The following is a 20,482-nucleotide window of genomic DNA, read 5'->3' as shown; positions in this document are numbered from 1 at the left end:
TCTCCACAGATGTCTTCGCTTTTGTCAGGCAGACTTCCTATGGGGACCTCCCTGTGTCGGGTTCCAGGCTTTGCTCCTCCTCTGACCTTTCAGGTGGGCGGCTGATAATTGAGCCTTACTATTACTAGCTCCAGGCTACTGTATTAACCATGATGATTTTATATACCCTGCTCACGCCTCTGTAAATAGTCCCTTTGCCAAACACTTCCCAAATTAACTTAATCTGAGTGTTCCATCTATTTCTTGCTGAGATACTGGTTTATATAGGCAAGTGCACTGAACACATGATCAGAAATATAAATCAATATTTCTCCATCAACTGACAGGAGCCAATCAAAATATGATTATTAAAGATCCTGGAAATTAGTCTGGCAAAGAAAATGTGTAAAATATTCACAAAGAAATATTTAGAATTCACTGAAGGACCTTAAGACAACCGGGATAAAATATATGAACATACAATGTTCACTTTTGGAAAACCCAATGTTATAAAAATACCGATTCTCCCCCAAATTAATATGCAAATCAAAGGGGTTCACATCTAAATTCCAACAAGATTTTTATGAGATGGAATCTTTCAAATGAATTCTAAAATGCAGAGGGAAATATGAAAATCTATGAAGAGTCACTCATCTTTGGAGGAGAAAGGAGGAGAAGGAGGCAGGTCAAGAGAAGGAAGGAGAAGAATCTCTCCTACTAGAAATCAAGATGTACTTTAGAGCTAGGGAAATAATAAAAGTGATGTATTTGCATAAAAGAAAATTTACAAGTGAACAAAAGAGAGAGCCCAGAAGCAAACTTGAACATTAATGGTGACTTGCATTATAGCAAAAATTACATTCTAAATCACTAGGGAAAGAGTCTCTTTTATGAAAAGTATTTGTATAATAAGCTATCCATAAAGTGGAAAAAATAATGATCTTGTTTAAATAGCACCAAAAAAGAAACCCAAATATTATAAAAGCAAAAACTTTATTTAAACTGCTAACAAAGTAGACTATCTTCATCATCCATGCATAGAAAGATATTTTCAAACAATACACCAAAAACTAAACTTGTAAACCAAACAGTCATCTCATTCTACCTTCATGTTAACTCTACAGGCTAAGAGAAAAGGTATTGTTGGGTTTTGGGGTTTTTTGTTTTTACTCCTAAGGAAGGCCTATGTGACTTGCTTTTGGTGACACAGATGAGATTTTGTTCCAGGTCTGACTAAAACGCTAGTGCTTTGGGAAAATTATCACTGTTTTTGTCTTTCCTTGTATTTTTAAGAAACTATTAGTCACTAAGTTTTGAAAATTGATGAAATTTTTGACTATTTTAATGATGACCTACAGTAGATGGAGAGGTGCTGGAGGTAAGACCTGTACTTATATTCCAGTAAGAGTGCCCCAGAAAGGTTGGAGGCAGAGAGGAAGGGCAGGATCCTGTGTCCTGACACAGCTGATGCATGCCAAACCTGAATTTTCCTGCCAGGTCAAAGAAAAGACACATGCCACCAAGATCACCATCCTTCCAGCACTGGACTCTTTCTCTAATTAGAATGTCAAGAGGTCCATTGGTGGAAAACTTAATTAAGAGTAGATAACTGAATAGAACAGCTTCTTTTCTGATACATGGTAGACTTATTATTATCTCTGAATTGATTCAAAACTCTTTTGAACCCATTACTATACCATCAAGTGTTCAAATTTACTCCCCACCTACCATTTTGTCTGCCACAAAACCCTGTTTAACCATTAAGCATGGAGGCTTTCAAGCTCTGGGATGTGGAAACTAGGTTGAATGCAGAGCATCGAACTTCCTGATACTTGGATCTCTCTTTCCATCTGCAGTCCTTATCTCCAAGTTCTAGCATGTTCTATGCCCAGGAACCCTCCCCCCGCTCATTCTCTTGTACCTTCCTGACTGTGGTGAACCATCCCATCTGGGGCCAAGCACCTGTTTACGAGGGTAAGGGTAACACATGAGCTGTGATTGGGACAGGACTGGGACTCGTCCCATGGTTACTTTAGCTGAAAAAACTTCATAAAGGAGGGTAGGGTTGTGAGGACCTTGAAGAAAGCCAGGATCAAAGCCTACAGTTCAGGCTTTCTGGCAGGTGTGTTTGATTGCTTTGTGCCTACAACCAGGAACTGTGAAACGTGGCTACCAATTTGTTTTCATCCTTTGTTGGGCTTCGTCTAATAAGGTCAAAACAGCCTGTCAGTTTAACACAAAGGTACTAGCTGGTTCATTGGAGACATTCACTTACTGTTTGACTCGGCAAAGCCAGAGAAGCTGGGAGCGGGACCGCCCTCTCGCCTCCCTGGCCTCCCTCCAGCCCCCTGGAGTAGATTTGCTATTGTACATTTCGAGATTGCAAGGTGTGAAAGAGGTAGCTCAACATGAGCCCTGGTGAGTGAGCAGAGGGGCTTTGCTGCTCCCGGTTATTTGATCTGCGCTGTTAATCACAATGCCATTGAGGGATGCACACCACTTCACGAAATTCAATGTACTCAAGTCTATCTATTGTTGGTCTATGGTTGGATAAGGATAATTATTACAGTAATTAATAGATCATTTGCAATAAGAAGAATTTGCTCTATTATCTTCACCTTTATCTTCAAAGCATTAGACAAACAGTGACTTGATCCTTTAAACACCCCCCACTTGGCCTATTCTCGTCGGTCAATTGCTCCCCACATTAATCTTAGGACATAGCAAGGGAAATACCCCCTTCCTGTAGCTGGGCTCAGTAATGACAATCTTCTGAGGTTTTGTGGCTACAGCCACCTTCCTTCCGGCATTTGGTGGGCTGAACACCCCGTTCATCCCACTGCTGGGTGGTGAGAGATCCCAAACAGTGCACCACATGGAACTTGAATCATCTTCCAATACACTTTTTTTTGCAAGTAAAAGTAGCTGAGTGTGTAGGGTTTCATCTGGAGCTTTGAATTCTAGAAAGTAGGAAGAAAGTGACCATGTAGACTTGCAACAAACACACAGCTGCAGGAATACGAGGTCTCCGTGCAGGCCAGCCAGAGCATGAAGAGAATCCAAAGTCATTTTCAGCCTGTGTTGGTTCTGGCTAGAGAGACCAAAAGTATTTCTCAGCTAATTTTTCAGGTAATGAAAAGGAGGAAAAAATATCTACCTTCTAATTTGAATTTAAAAATCTTGATTTATTTCTGCCAACAATTTGCTTGATAGCTTTATCTTTACAGACTTTGCAGTGGTAACATAGTTTCACCAGACAACCCTTAATCACCCAGCTCTGCAATATTATGAGGACTGGGTGTCCAATCACGTGATAGTTCCCAGCAACCAGGCTTTACTTTTTTTTTCTATACATACACAATACCAGATGGAACACTTTTTTTCTTAAGCTGAGTGACATTTTTCAACTGTCGATTGTATTATATTTGTACAGCACACAATTAAATGTTTGCCCATTTCAAATTGAAAATCAATACTTTCCCTTTATATCTCTTCTGTATAAGGAAGCAGCATTGCCTCCAAAGGGAAAATACTGTTTCTAGAGTTACAGGTCTTGTGGTGAATGCAAAGGTCATCGGCTGCGTGTGGCACCACACACCGTGGTATGCTTCACTCAGGCTGTGACAGCTTGCTGAAAGAAAGGTTTTTAGCCAGACACGAATTTGGGGGTGATGAAATCTGTTCAACGTCTTCCGTAGCTTCTCAGGAAACATCCGGTGATTCTCCCCAGCCGCTGCCTCCTAGGCCATTCCTGCAAGAAGGCAGGAAGCAGCTCAGCACTGAGACCTGACCTTCAGCTCAGTTTCTCACCTGGGGACAGAGAAAAGTTCTCATAAATTGGAGTCAGGAGACCTGTGGACCCATTCATGCTCTGGGACAAGGCCACTCTAAGGCCTTAGACCAGGCAGTCCCCCTCCTGAGTCTCCAATCTCTACTTATAAAAAGCCAGGAAGATTCCTGACAGAAGTGACATTTAAGTTTATGTCTAGTACCCTCTGTCAGCTTTAAATACATAGCAATGATAAATCAAGCATAAAAAGAGAAATCCCAAAAGAGAGAGTTGGGCTCAAAAACCCGACAAACATACCATGGACTGAAATAGAACTTAAATGCAAAGCAGTGAGCGGAGCTGAAGCCACAAGCCTCCTGGGTCATGATCCAAACCAAAGCAGTGGTGGCCAGTAATCAATGGGCAAAATGGACGCCAAGTGCTCCACACAAACTGGGAGATTAAAGCTGTGGTCTGCACCTGGAGTAAAGTGCCATAAAGGCAGCTCCCAACCATGGCCAGAGGCAAAAAGAAGCTGTGATTGATTCTGCCTAGAGCTTATGTTCACAGGAGAAGGGGTACAGGAGAGCACAAATACCAGAAATGGAACCAAGCTACCTGCTGGCTCAGTGACAGGGTTTATTTGAAATTCATTAGATGCAGAGCTTATCTGTGGTCTCAGAGCTATAAGGCTGCACGTTTGAACTTTATAGGATAAGAAGGATACATGTAGAGGGAGGAGCAAGCTTTCAAACTCATCTAAGACAAAAGTTCTAAAGGTACAAATATATCTTATGGTAAGAAAGATGGCCAAATACTAATGTATTGAAAAGCTATTATCTTTTATGAAATTAATTTTATAGAACAGCTTGAGAAAAAAACAATAAATTTGTGTAGGAACATCAAAGAGATAAAGGAATCATTTCTCTGAAAACAAACAGGAAAATACGAAACAGAAATTGGCAGAAATTGAACAAGAGCAGGAAGTGAAAAATAGAGTCACTTAAATGAGAAAGACCTAATACTCTCCAGACTTGACACAGCAAAAGATGAATTGGAAAATAGCACAAAGGAATTTAACGAGGATATCAATTATGTAATATAAATCTATAGAGCTTAAAAAATTGTTAGATGTATATTTTAAAGAGAATGGAAAAGTCAGAAAAAAGACAAAGTTTTATAGAATTGGAAAACATGTGACTTTGCAGACTTACATTTCACTTCAATGACTAAACCATAAAAATAGTCACATGAACATATCATAAAGATTAAGAATAAACAGAAAAATGATACAAACAACTGGAGAAAAAAAGACAGGCTATCACAATGTTTCAACAGTAGGACCTAATGTTAACATTAGGTTAAACTTAACAGAGCAACAGGAGACAGAAAATGGTAGGTTAAAATATTTAAAATGCTGCAAAAAGATAGCCAAATCTGGAATTTTATACACAAAAGTATACTTTGGAATGGGAACAAAAGAAAGACATGCATATCTACACAAAATATAAAATAGTTTAACCATTATAGGCCCTCATTAAGAGAATTTTTGAAGCACTACTTCAGCAAGGATTTAAAAAGAAAAAAAATGTACTCAAACTCAAGTATGACAATTATTACAAAAGACAACTATTAAATTATACACACACACATAGTAAAAACTGATGAAATTTTGATATCAGAAAGTAAAGCAATAAAAACCATCAATGAAATCAAAATCTAGCTTATTGAAATAATCAAGAAAATTCAAAAATCTCTAGCCAGATTTAAAAAGAGAAAAAGACAAATTGCCAATTTCAGTAATAAAATTGATACATTGCTAGAGAGCTTATAGATTAAAAGGATAAAGGAATGATAATATATTAATTTTATATAATTCTATACATTATATAAAATAGGCAAATTCCTTGAAAAAATCTACTAGTAAAGAAAAAATAGCTAACCTAAATAATCCTATATTTATTAAATAAATTAAGTTGTAGTTAAGAAACCTTCCCCACAACAACCCCCCCCGACACACACCCCCCCAACAAACAGATGCAAATAGCTCAGACCCAGTTGGTTTGAATGGTGAATTAAGAAGGAAATGTCAGTATTACACAATTTGTTCAAGAAAATCAGAAATGAAGGGTGCTTGGGCGGCTTAGTGGGTTAAGTGTCTGCCTTCAACTCAGGTCATGATCTCCAGGTTCTGAGATTGAACCCTGAGATGGGCTCTCTGCAAAGCAGAGAGTCTGCTTCTCCCTCTCTCTCTGCCCCTTACCCCACTCATGCTCTCTGTCTCTCTCTGTCTCCCCTCAAAAAAATAAATAAAATATTTTTTTAAAAAAATAAAAAAGGGAACACTTCTCAATTCATTTTATGACCCTAGGATAGTTATTTTCATTTACCAAATAAATGGTGAAAAATAATCACATGAAAAGTTGCTCAGCATTCATTGTCACCAGAGCAAATAAAAGCTCCACACACACACATAAAAAACACTACACAATAGCAAGCATGGTTATATAATTTTTTCCCCTGACAATACCAAGTACTGGTAAGATTTTATAGTAATCAGAACTCTAATTCATTGCTAGTGGCAATGTAAAGTTGTACAACCATTTTGGAAAACAATTTTAGTTTCTTACAAAGTTGACCATCACACATACCATATGACTCAACCATCCCATTCCTAGATACGTACTCAAGAGAAATTACAACTTATGTTTACATAAAAACTCTGAATGTTTGTAGAGACTTTATTCAAAACTGCCAGGAACTGGTAACATCTCAAATGTCCCTTATCTAGTATGAATAAACAAACTTGTGGCATATCTATATGATGAATACTGTTCTGCAATAAAAATGAACAAACTGATATGTGCAATAATGTATGTCAACTTCAAATCTGTTATGCCAAGTGAAAGGAGACTACATATTGTATGACTCCATGAAAAAGAAGGAATCTGTTTAAAGAAATTAACAACAGACTAAATAAAGCAAAGAAAGGATCAGCAAATTTGAAGACAGGTCAACTGATACTATATGAAGAAAGAAGACAAGGAAGAGAAAAATAATTTTAAAAAGTTGAGCAGAGGGGATCCCTGGGTGGCGCAGCGGTTTGGCGCCTGCCTTTGGCCCAGGGCGCGATCCTGGAGACCCGGGATCGAATCCCACGTCAGTCTCCCGGTGCATGGAGCCTGCTTCTCCCTCTGCCTATGTCTCTGCCTCTCTCTCTCTCTCTCTCTCTCTCTCTCTCAATGTGACTATCATAAATAAATAAAATAAATTAAAAAAAAAAGTTGAGCAGAATATCTAAAATTGATAGGACAAAAATCAAATAGTCTGAATCCTTGAAACTAAAGTCCCAGGAAAACAGAAAAGAGGAAATTGGAAAGTAAATGTTTGAGGTTATATTGGCTGAGAATTTTTCAAATGGATAAAAGAAATTAACACAGAGATATAAGGAGCTCAGCAAAATAAAGAATAACATAAGTTACCTAGAAATATCATATTCAAATTTATAAAATTAAAGATAAAGGAGAAATATTAAAAATACCCACAGGAAGAAAAAGACACAATACAAATAGAACAGTAATCAGAATAATAACACAACAGAAACCATGGAAGTCAGATGACAAAATGACAATATCTTGAAAGTGCTGAATTTAAAAAAAAAAAAACCTTTTGGCCAACATATATACAACAAAAGTATCCTTCAAAAATGGAGATAGGATGCTTGTTGCCAGTATAATTTAGTAGCTCCTACTAGACTGGTCTCTCATACAAATAAAAATATAAATTCTGGGCAATATGCACAGCAGCAACTAAAACAATCATCTATACTTACTGGAGCAGAATAAAAGTAGCAATATTCTGGAGACAGATTAGCACTTGCAAAAAAGGAATGACACCATGTGCATTCCCTGTTATCACAGCTTTCCGCCAGAGGGTAAACCCTAGTGAATGTCTAAAGTCTTTGTGCCTGAAGAACTGGAGGAACTGAAGGGAAAAGTTTAAGTAACCAGAGAGTTGAGAAGTGAAGAGGGATTTCCAAAAAGAAGAGGACCAAAAAGAAGTAGTTACAAACTCTGTGTTTCCATTCTGCCCAAGTATCTGGTCAATCCCTAATTCATGTACACATGTGTGTCTGGGTTAAAAGGGGAAGGAACTGAGATTTAAACATATCCCCCAAAAGATAAGAGTTTGCTGTTTCTTTCAAACCAAGTTCATTCTCTGCCAAAATAAAAAATAAAATACAAAGTAAAATAAAATAAAAACCCATTCAGATTCTTTGGAAGAATATTTAAAAATCCATAGTCTCCACAATGTAATATTCACAATACTCAAGCTGTGATCCAAAATTGTGTGACAGGAATCCCTGGGTGGCTCAGCAGTTTAGTGCCTGCCTTTGGCCCTGGGTGTGATCCTGGAGTCCCGGAATCGAGTCCCACATCTGGCTCCCTGCATGGAGCCTGCTTCTCCCTCTGCCTGTGTCTCTGCCTGTCTCTTTCTGTGTGTGTGTGTGTGTGTGTGTGTGTGTGTGTGTCTTTCATGAATAAATAAATAAATCTTTAAAAAATAATAGAAGAAAGAAAAAATGTAAAATTCAAAATTGTGTGACATGAGGAACCAAAAAGATGTGGCTCAACTTCAAGAGAAAAAACTATCAATGGAAATGAGCCCTGAGATGATGAGGGTGGTATAATAAATCCATAGGGATTCTAAACCAACTCCTATAATAATGCCTCATGAAATAGTTTTAAATATTTACAGTGAAGGAAAAGATAGAAAATATCATCAGAGGGACACCTGGGTGGCTCAGTGGTTGAGTTTCTGCCTTTGGCTCAAAGCGTGATCCCAGTCTGGGGATCGAGTCCCCCATTGGGCTCCCTATAGGGAGCCTGCTTCTCCCTCTCCCTATGTCTCTGCCTCTCTCTCTGTCTCTCATGAATAAATAAACAAAATCTTAAAAAAAAAGAAAAAATATTATCAGAGAAATAGAATCTGTACAAAGAACAAAACAGGAATTTCTATGTTTAACAATTACAATACCTAAAATCAAAATTTCACTAGCCAGGTGTAACAGTAGTGTGACGGTTAATATTATGTGCCAACTTGGCTGGACTACAGTGCCCAGATACTTGGTCAAAACATTATTCTAGATGTTTCTGTGAGAGTGATTTTAGGATGAAGGTAACCTAAGGTCACCTATGAAGGTGAGCTTGTGTAAAGCAGATTACCATAATGTGAGCAGGTCTCATCCAATTGTCTTCATAAAACAAAGACTGAACTCCCCTGGGCAAGAAGGATGGCATTGCTTATGACTTGCTTGATAGTATTCAAACCTGAACTGCAACATTGGCTCTTTCCCTGGGCATCTAGCCTGACAGCCCACACAGCCACTCAGTAGATCTTGGACTTGCCAGCCAGTATAAGGTTGAGAATCAATTCCTTAAAATCGATCAGTCTGCATGCACACACACACACACACACAGGTGCACACTATTTGTTCTGTTTCTGTAGAGAATTCTAACTAATAAAAGTGGAATGGAGATGAAAAAGGAAAGAGCCAATGAAATTGAAAAAAATTAATAGAATTATCCAACTTAAAGAACAAATAAAATAAAAGTTAGGGAAGGACAGTTTCTAGGACATGAGGAACAATGTCAAAAGGCCTAATATATGAATAATTGGAGTCTCAGAAGATGAGAAAAGAGAATATGTGGCAGAAGAAAATGTTTGAGGAAATAATGAAGTCATTTTTTTACAAATTTTGTGAAGAATATAAATTTATAGAATCATGAAATGCAGCAAAACTCAAGCACAGTAAATATTTTAAAAATCATGCCTAAGTAAATCATAGTAAAATTGCTAAAAAAACTAATGAGACAATTACTAAAGAATATAAAGACAAAATTCACATTTGATACAGAGAAACTAAGTGATATTTATAGAGAGACTAGAATATAAGGGAATAGCATTTTAAGGTTCTGGATGTGGGTGGGAAACTGCCAACACATAATTCTTTTTTTTTTCTTCAAGATTTTATTTATTTATTCATGAGAAACACAGAAAGAGGCAGAGATATAGGCAGAGGGATAAGCAGGCTCCTCAAAAGGAACCCAATGTGGGACTTGATCCTAGGACCCTGAGATCACGACCTGAGCAGACACTCAACTACTTAGGTGTCCCGCCAACCCATAGTTCTATACTCAGGAAAGATAAGCTTCAAAAATGAAAGTCAGATAAAAGCAGTTTTAGGAAAATAAAATAAAATAAACCCAACAGATATAGAGGAAGTGTATTAGAAGCAAATGTAAAGTAGATGGAAACTCAGATATTCAAGAAGAAATGACTACCATCGGAAATGATAAATATCTTTGCTTATGTAAAATGACAATGGTTTTCTCTCAATTATTTAAAAATGATGAACTGGTTAAAACAAAATTATAACACTGTCATGTAGCATTTATAATATATACTGATGTAATACATATCAAATATATCAAAAATCGTCTAATTAGACTGTGAAGTTAATGATGTATATTTTAAACCCTAGAGACTTTAATAAACCACTAACAAGTATGTAAAAGGTAAGGCTAAAAAGACAATGGATACATTAAAATGAAATTTTTAAAGCTATATTTAAATAATAAAAAAATACAGGAAGGAGTAACAGAATTGTTTAAGAATGAAATAAAGAGAAAATAAATAATATCAACATTTGGTACCATTACACCAAATGTTGATAATGGTATTAAATGTTAATGACTAAAACACTCTAAGCAGAAGGCAGAAAACTCTCAGAATGGATTAAACCAAAAACTGAAGAAAATTTTACACATGAAAGCAAAATGTAAGACTCACATCAAATATAAAGAGAGATCGCTTGAGGGATGCCTAAGTGGCTCAATTAAACATCAGACTCTTGATTTAGGCTCAGGTCATGACCTCAGGATCGTGATATCAGGCCCCACGTTCACTCCAAGCTGGGTGTAGAGTCTGTTTGAGACTCTCTCCCCTTCCCTTTGCCCCTCCTCCCCTTCTCTCTATCTCTCTCTAAAATAATAATAATAATAATAATAAATAAAAACAAATACAAAGAGAGATAGTTTGAAGGTGGAGGAATGGAAAAATATATACTTTGAATACAGTATGCATAAGAAAACAAAGATGTCTGTACTATTAATAAATAAAATAGATATCAAAACAGAGTATTACAGGAGAAAAAGAGAAACACCAAATAGTGATAATAGAATCAATTCTTCAGGTATTCATGATGACTACAAACATCTATGTGGCTAATAAAAGAGCCTCAAAATACATAAAACCAAAGATGGCATAATTAAAAAGAGAAATAGAAGAAAATCCAAGGAATCTATAGAAAAACTCCACAACTAATCAGTAAGTTTGACAAGATCACAGGATATATAACACCAGCATTAAAAATCAGTTGTATTTCTATGTATAAGTAATGAACACATGAAAACTAAAATTTAAAATGTCATTTGCAATCACTAAAGATATTAAATACTTAGATATAAGTCTAGCAAAATATGTACAGCATTTGTATGCTGAAACCACACATTATTGTTAAAAAGAAATCAAAGATCTAAAAAAATGGGGAGATATTTTTGAAAAAGAGAGAGAAATAGATAACTTCATAATCACAGTTTAATGGATAGATTAAGTAGTATTATAAAATATTAAAAATATATAAATTTAAATTTATATATTATATATTTTATATTATACAAATATTATATTTATATGTTATAGAAGTAGAATATATTATATATATATATATATTTTAGGCCTTTAATGCACTTTGATTTTTTTTATTATATATATTGTTAAAAATAAGAACTATGGGGCATCTGGTGGCTTAGTCTGTTAAGCATCTGCCTTCAGCTCAGGTCATGATCCCAGGACCCTGGGATTGGCCCCACATGGGGCTCCCTACTCGGTGGGGAGCTTGCTTCTCCCTCTACCTCTGCCTGCCACTCCCCTTGTTTATGCTCTCTCTCTCTCTCTCTGCAAATAAAATATTTTTAAAATAAAATAAAAATAATAACCAGATAAAAGTAATATCTAGATAAAACAGCAAAAATTCCCCCCCAAAAATAAATTGCTCAGATCATTGATGTAATTATTATTTGGGGAACATTACCATGAACAACAGCAGAATACATTTCCTTTTCAAATGTGTATAAGATGTTCAGCAAAACAAGACCCTACATATTCAAAAGGATTGAAATTATATCAAGTATGTTCTCTGACCATAATGAAATTAAATTAGGATTCATTATGGATAAAACATCTTGAAAAAGTCCAACAATTTGTTTTTGTTTTGTTTTGTTTAAAGATTTTATTTATTTATTCATGTCAGACACACACAGAGAGAGAGGCAGAGACATAGGCAGAGGGAGAAGCAGGCTTCATGCAAGGAGCCCAACGTGGGACTCGATCTCGGAACTCCAGGATGACACCCTGGGCTGAAGGCAGGCGCTAAACTGCTGAGCCACCCAGGGATCCTCAAAAGTCCAACAATTTGGAAAGTAAACAGTATACATTCAAATAATCTATTACTCAAAAATGATAGGAGAATGAAAATAACAAAATATTTTAAACTCAATGATAATAAAGATGCAACATGCTAAAATTGGCATTCAGCTAAAGCAGTGTTTAAAGGAAAACATACAGTTTTAATGTTTACAGATATATCTAAAGAGAGATCTAAAAATCAATGACCTAACATTCTACTTTTAGAAGCTAGAAACATAAAAGCAAAGTAAAACCAGGCAAAAGGAATAAATGAATATAGGTAAAAGTAACAAATCAATTAAATTTAAAACTGAAAAAAATAGCAAAAAAAACCCCAAGTTTAGTTATTTGAAGGAAAAAAATCAACAAAATTGAGAAATACTTCAACTAATCATTTTGAAAAAGAAATGAAGAAGAGCACAAATTAACAATATTACAGGTGAAAGATATATCTCTGGACCCTACAGATATGAAATAGATAATAAAATAATATTATGACAAACTTTATACAAACAAATCAAACATTTTTGGTAAAAGGGATTCATTTTTAAAAATATAACCGAAATGACACAAAATGAAATAAAATCTGAATAGCATTTTATAAAGAAATTGTGTTTTTTTTAATCAAAAATCTTTGCATAATAAAATACCAAATCATTTTACTGGTGAATTTTATCAAATATTTAAGGAAGAAATAACACTAATTTTACAAACTTAAAAAAAAATACATGGAGACAAATACTTTCCAAATCACTTTATACTGCGGGCATAATCCTAAAACCAAAACCTACAAAGACATTACAAAAAAAAAATAAAATTATAAATCAGTATCCCTCAAGAACATTGATGAAAAGTGCTTAACAAAATACTGTATAAGTACATGGACTCCAGCAGTTGTGTACAGTAATATAATGCAACTGACATCCTTCTCCAGGAAAAGGCTGGAAGCGTCAACAATCTGAGATATCCCAACGCTTACAGTACTTGACTCATATCAGAACATGAACTTTCTAAGGGAAAAAGAAATTAGCCTAGTCCCTTTCTGAGGTCATCAAACACCTATTTCTTTTTCATCCCTGTTCTCTCTTCCACAGGATCAGTTTTATCCTAAGGCTGGCTCTCTGCTACCGCAGGATGCCTACCGATAGCAATACTTGCTCATTCTTGCCTACAGGAGTTAAAGAACATCTCTTCCTGGGGTTTTTTGGGGTGTGTGCTTTTTTGTTTTGTTTTGTTCTGTTTGTTTTTTGTTTGTTTGTTTGTTTCCAATCAAGGAAAATTTTACCAAAAGCCCTTGAAAGTATGTTTCCTGCCCACTTAGGAACGAATTCTGGCTAACAGGGAATGCCAGATGGTGATTATCTTAGGCCTGAGGCCTCACATCCTTCTCTGTCAAAAGACATAGGGATGACTAGGATTGAATGTATTCCAGGGCCCAGACCCAGAGCTGGGAAGCTCCATAACAGGGAAGGACTGGAAGGACAGCTGGAGAGACCAGTAGTGTTCACTGAGTATTACTGCTTATACCACAGGAAGTGCTGTCAAGCATTGGTGGGGCTGGCTAGCTTTTTGACATTTCCAGTTTACATTTCGTGGCCCATTAGTCCTTGAAAGTATTACTTGGTCAAAAAACACTAATCAGAGGCCCAAAGTGACACCAGCCTATTTTGCCATTCAAGGGAGGACAACATGGCAGGAATATGGCATTGGGAAGGTGAATAAATGAAATCTGCTGGCTCAGAATCAGAGGGAATTCCAAATCATGATCTCAAGGAATCAAGATGCCTCAGAATCTGTCAGTTTCCCAGAGGGGTTGTCAAAGATCCCTGGGGCCTTTTGTGCCCTTGTTGTTCTTGGTGAAGGTCGGGAGGATCCCGGTGTTCCAACAGTTAGGGAGGGAGATTTCGTGACTCGGCAGTGACTTCTAAGAAAATGTGTTCGGCTTCATACCCTACAGGCTACATAGCACTTTAAAAACTCTTGCCTCCGTGGCCCAACTAGATGGGGAAATACATTTTTGTTCCAGATATTTATTTAAAAGTTTCATTGTCACTTAATAAATCTATAGCCATGGCATCCATGGAAGGTTTCCCCAAGTGGTAATTTATGCTTATTGTAGAATTACTTTTGAAAGTGCATGGGCTGCCTGTCACTGAGGGAAATTGTGGCCATTCAGTTTTTAGACTTATTGGCTGTTATAGATTTGGGAGTTGATATATATTTGAAATGTTTATGCCTTCTCTTTCTTGTTAATTATCGATCTAAACCTTTATGGATTCCAAGACATTTGTGAACAAGGCTTTCATTAATCCCCAAGGCTGCGGAGGGGTCTGGCCAGTGGAATTCCCAATTTACAGATATGTAAAAAAAAAAACTTGGGGGTAACAGGATAATTTCTGGGGTCACACAGTGGGTCCATGATGGCCCAGTGCACAGTTATTAACAGGGGTAAAAGACACCTGACTTGCTCTCCAAAAAGGACACCTTTGCTGTACCTAGAATACATAGTCGGAGTTGGCCCCAGACACAAATGGGATGTGGACACAGCCCTTTGCAACCTTCGGGGACACCTATCCTATGTCCTGTTTCAGCCCCTACCTAAGTGTAAGCTACCTCTGGTGGATACATTCTCTTATTCTGAAACAGGTATAGAAGATTTCCAGACCATTAAACCCTTCCTCTCATTTTATGCTGCTCCTCTTCCTTTTCCTCTTATCTCCCACCTACCTACCACTCTAAGGCAATGGAGGGTCTTAAAAATAGAAACACTGGCTAGAATCTCTCAGAACTTAGGCACCAGAGCATGAGAGCACAGGGAGTCCAAGGCGAGGTGGCTTATTGATTCTCCTCATTGGTGGGAACCCATGCAGGACCTCAGAACTGGCCATAAGTCCTGCCACTGCAGGGCTGGCGTAGAAGCTACATCTGCTCACACTACGACCCTTACCTCTCAGGTCCACAGAAGGAAAAAGGAATGGGGAAGACACTCTATTTTCTTCCAGCTCCTTGCCCTCTCCCAATAATTTCCTAAGAGGATTACGTGCTAAAAAGAAAAATTAAAACTATTTTTCTTTCTCTATACAAGACCCTCTGCATCTGTCTGGCCTTCCAAAAATAACTCTGGTCATTCTGAGGTCTGACTTTGAGGCCTCCCTAGCACTTTTCTTACCTTCTTGTTTCCTTGGAGGTCATGACCTTGAAATAACATAATACAGGTTGATGGGAATAATGAGAAAGCAGATATCAGATCCTGGAGGCCTTAGGTGCAGAGGTGAAGAGCCAGGATGTTACACTGTGGGCAATATGGAGCCTCTCCAAAGTGCCTACCTCTTCCTTCAGGAGACCAGAGAAGACCCAGCCTCCTTTCTCCTGGGCCAGGGACACTGGGAGTTCTAGAGTGCTCTCTGCCTCGTGTGAGAACTAATGGGTTCTCAGATTTAGCCTGGTGAGCCTCTCCCTGCTGGACACAAGATACCAGCACCAGAAAGGTCCTGAAAACTCTGCTTACCTGAGCCCTGCATATGTAAGAAATGAGGACCCTGAGGCCCACTGAGTAGAAGTCAAGTCTTCAATCCTTCAATCACATGCTCCTGATTACCGATTCAAGAATGAGGGGGTCTTCATGGGGTGCCTGCTTCCAGGAGGCCTGTGGTTTTATGTGTGTGAGCAAACACATTTTGTTTAAGTAGACCTTCCTCCTGCCCCCACCTCCAGCCCCGCCTCTGCCACCCTGCCTTTACTCATTGCTAACAGATGCCACCTCCATGCTGCAGCCAGACAAGAGCAGGAGCGCACAACCTCCCGCGCTGGTGAGAAGAGGGAGAACTGATGAGCTGCCACAGTGCAATGCATATGAGGGCCTTGGCTTTGAATTTCAAGTGTTCCTCCCCCTCCCCCAACCCTCCAAGCCAGGCCTTCCGACAATCTCTGTTCTGTGTCCTCTCACATGTGGGAACAGCAGGATGAAAGGCCCCTGTGAGCTGCCCAGGAGCTGGGGCTCCCCCCAACAACCTCACCCCGGGGCCAGGGAGCTGATGCGTGAACCATAACGGGCTTGATGTCAGAGACCCGAATTGGAATTCTGGCTCTGCTGTGCACACCAGCTGTGTTACCCTCACTGTGCCCCACAGCCACATAAAGTCTTGGACTCCTCACCTGAAAAATGGAAACGTTGGTCTCCATTCCTGCCATATACACCATTTCTTTGGAATCAAACGAGAAAATGGACTCTAAAGAGCTATTGCAACTATTCAATGCAATACATAAGTAAACTGGCACTCTAATTGCTGTGCTTTTGCTACTTCTGTTATTAGGACTCCTCCTTTTATTATGATTAATAATGGAAATGAGGAGGATCCTTTTGAGTGGTCCATTTCAACTGCTCAATAGCCTCCTCCCAGAGGAATTAGTTTCATCCATTCTCTTCTTGCACTCACTTTCAGCACAGAGCAGAGTGGGGAGACAAGATCCCTCAGCTGTGAAAGGGAGATTGAGCCAACCACTGCCCACCCACCCGCCCCAATGTACTGAGCCTCTGGTCTGATCTGAGCCTTTTCCTAACTTCAAGAGTGCCTGACGTCTCAAAGCGCAAGTGGGCAGAGAGACCAGCTTCCTGGGATCCAACACTGTGTGCATGAAAGTTTAAAAACTGAACATACCATGAGAAAACACGAGAAAGCGTTAAGAATAAACTTAAATGTATACTGCTAAGTGAAAGAAGCCAATCTTGAAGAGGCTCCATACTGTATGATTCCAACCATATGACGTTCTGGAAAAGGCAAAGCTACAGAGACAGTAAAAAGATCAGCGGTTGCCAGGGGTTGTGGGGGAGGGATAAATAGGCAGAGCCCAGAGGATTTTTAGGGCAGTGCAAATCCTCTGTATGATACTGCATGGTGGATGCATGTCATTATACATTTGTCCAAATCCACAGACTGTATAACACTAAGAGTGAACTGTAATGTAGACTATGAACTCTGGGTGATTATGATGTGCCTATGCAGGTTCATCCATTGGAACAAATGGACCACCGTGCTGTGGGATGTTGACCATGGCAGAATAGGGGGAGTGGTTGTTGTGCATGTGTAGAAACTACACCCGGGCTGCTGTGGGAAATCTCTGTACCTTTCCCTCAATTTTGCTATACCCTTAAAACTTAAATCAAGTCTTTTTAAAATGTGAACATGTGCCTCATAAAATAAACTAATATTTGCTTCTTTAGGAATCCTGAAAGCTGAGCTAGCAGTTTGACTTTTTATGAAATTTGGGACCACTTTCAGGGCTTCCTGGGGGAGAGCAAGATGGGACAGGAAATGAGCAGGGATGTTAAAGACTGGAGGAAAACACAGTAGGAAGAAATGGCCAGGAGAAATACAACCCAGGGAATGCCCGGATCCCAGCTCAGTCACAGACCTAGATGGAGGCATAAGGCTTCTAAGTCAGGGTTCTTTTTTTTTTTTTTAATTCAATGTGCCACATATGGTATAACACCCAGTGGTTATCTTCTTAAAAATGTTTCTGGAATGATAAAGATTTCCTCCTCTGCCGTCAAAGGCATTAGCTAAGAAGCCAACCCTGATATTGCAAAGCATTATTTGCTACACCAAACACCAGAAATGGAGGGCCATGAACTTTCTAGATCTTTATCATTTGTTATCCTGTGCATCACAAACTTTCTTGCCTTCACACCCATGGCATGAGCCTTGCCCTGTTGTTCCCCCATGTGTGAAAGCAGTAGCACATGGACAGTGGGGAGGTGGGCAGTCTAGGGGTTCTTTTCCTTCCTAGTCTTCCTCTGACCATTGCTGGTTTATTTATGGGTGTGCCTCCTGGGCCCTGTACTGGCCAGGCTTTCTCCAAGGCCACCTTGGACACACTGTGTGGGGTGTCTGTCCCACAATGGAGAGCTACTGTGGAAAAATCTGAGAAGAACCTGGTGTATAGGCACAAGTACTCAGAAAATGCTGCTCTGGGGTCAAGATGGTTCTGTTTCTCTCCATGAAATGAAACTCCCCCAGAATTCCCAGCCTGCTGTGCTGCTTTTCAAGCATAATCTGGTGGCAGAATTTAGACTTTTGGGTCTCTAGTTTTGGCCCATGATGTTTCAAGGACACAAGTGGAAGTAACGTGTCTTAGGTCTTGAGGATTGAGAAATATTTGTCCTTCAACATGCAGTTACCTGAGCTGTCCCTGCCAGGAGCTGTCCCTGATTACCCCTTCCCCCAGCACCACGACAGGATGACTATATCTACTCTGTGCTCCCCCATCACCCCATGGGGACCTCCCCCCCAGCATTTATTACATGGTATTGAAACGATGTGCTTGCTTCTCTGGCTTCCTCAACAAACTATAAGGTCAAGGATCCTGCTTATATGACTAGTTTTGGTGACCCATCCGTCCTTGTGACCCAGGGGCTCAGCAAAGTATCTGGCAATTAGCAAGTGTTCAGTAAATGTTTGTGGAATGAATGAAGGGATATTCAAACCCTAGGGAGCCAGGAAACCACAAGAGTGGTAAAGAGGGTTGATCGGACCTCCAGAATCCTAGGGGTTTCAAGCCAAGACAATAAACAGTAGTGACAAAACTGATACAAAGATAGATAATAGTAACAACTTTGCAGGAAATATGTGATTCACTAAATAGGGTTTGAGCATTTTTCAGATGGTATCTCATTCAATTTCCCTATAACCTTATGAAGTTGACAGTATAACCCAACTGCTTCAATGAAGGGATTACAGGCCTGAGAAAGAGATCTTCATCAGAGACACCCTCTATCCTGCCTGGAGTGATTCCTGGGACCTGATGGATTTATGTTTCTGAGCATTTGCAGAAAGGGGAGGCAGATAAGGGACATCACCGTTCACTGCATGCCCACCTTAGACCAGGCTGTGGACTGGGTACACACTACACACACATTTTCATTTAAGCCTGCAGGAACCCTGAGGGAACTGTATCATCATCTATAGCAATTTAATAAATGAAGAAACCAAGACTTAGGGGGTGAGAAAAGGTTGAAATGCACCCAGGCAATGGGCAGGTCCACACAAGCTGATATAGACTTGGCACTCAGTAAATACGTATGGAATTAAGTGGGATGGAATTAAACTGAATATTCTCTATTCACAAAGTCAAACTCTATTTTAGGGTGCCTCATTTCCACAGACCCAGCAGGGTACCACCCTCAATCTCTCTTTAAAAGGCAGCAATGAGCCCCAGGAGCCATTTGGAGAAGTGAGAGCAAGAAGTGGTACCTCCCACATTAATGAACGTGTGCGGTGGTCATGGATTTGGGTTGAGGCTATGGCCTGTAGGCCACAAAATCTCATCAGCCTTGTAAAGGGAGATGTATTTATGCAAAAGGCTTGCCAGTTGGACTGCACAGGGCTCTTTTCTCCCAGAACACCTTAGGAAGGCAGTTCTGGTGGTAGCAAGAGTGGCTGTGAGCCAACTTAGGGCTGTGTGCAGGCCCCCCCAGAATATAATTGGAATGTTATTTATTATATTTGACATAGCAGCCTATGGCACTTGGATGCCTGGATCTCCAGCAGTGATCCAGAGAGGAACGGGGTAATCATTTTAAATAACTGAAGATAATTTGCTTTAAAAAATGTGCATATTGGTTGTCTCTTGCCTAGAAATATCTCTCAGTGAGGGAATGATAATTTTGGATTTCTGTAGCTAGCTTGGAAACTAGTACTTATAATATTTTCAGTTGGTGGCAGCAAAAGTCTATGTAGTTTAATATCACCAGATTTAATATTTTAATTGGAACGTGAGCTAGACATTCCAATGCATGAATCTTTCTGAGAACCTTGCCATCCCCTTATTCACCCAAGTAATCCAGTCATGGAGTTGGTTTATAGTCAACAAGAAAGTCAACTGGAGGTCCCACCCTTTGGACTGTTTTTCTCTTCTCTTAAGTATGTCAAAATATTTTAAATGTCAGTTATTCCCATTCTCATGGCTCAGACAAGCTCAATAATCAGTAACTTCCCCAGCTGCATAACAAATGCTAGGGGAGGTGGTTGCAAGAAAGAGGAGAGCTTAAGAACTTGAAAGCAATTACAGCCAAAACAGTTCACCCCTTTTGTTTCTGCAAGTCTTGTGCAAAAGTCCTTCTCTGCTACCGTTCCCTGGGCCCCAGAGTCTACTTCCCCTTAGAAGCAAGCAACAGCTTGCAGCAAGCTTTTGTTGACACAAATTCCA

At 39.1% G+C, this 20,482-nt stretch overlaps 1 protein-coding gene across 28 annotated transcripts in view; it reads right to left on the bottom strand.

Moving 5' to 3' along the window:
* LOC144281191 (uncharacterized) overlaps positions 1 to 20,482 on the bottom strand; it is a 388,757-nt gene that overhangs the window by 246,901 nt on the left and 121,374 nt on the right. For 21 of the 28 annotated variants that reach the window (XR_013349679.1, XR_013349673.1, XR_013349676.1 and 18 more), the window contains one exon: positions 954 to 3,789. The exons of 5 other annotated variants lie outside the window; for them this stretch is intronic. The gene's annotated coding sequence lies outside the window, so the exon portion shown is untranslated. Of the gene's footprint in view, positions 1 to 953; positions 3,790 to 15,785; positions 15,924 to 20,482 lie in introns of those variants that run through there. 2 more of the 28 variants (XR_013349680.1, XR_013349684.1) reach the window with 2 other exon arrangements.

Source organism: Canis aureus, chromosome 12, assembly GCF_053574225.1.
Source record: "Canis aureus isolate CA01 chromosome 12, VMU_Caureus_v.1.0, whole genome shotgun sequence".
NCBI lineage: Eukaryota > Metazoa > Chordata > Mammalia > Carnivora > Canidae > Canis > Canis aureus.
The sequence above is the reverse complement of the archived record's forward strand: the minus strand, read 5'-3'. Positions and strand labels throughout refer to the sequence as shown.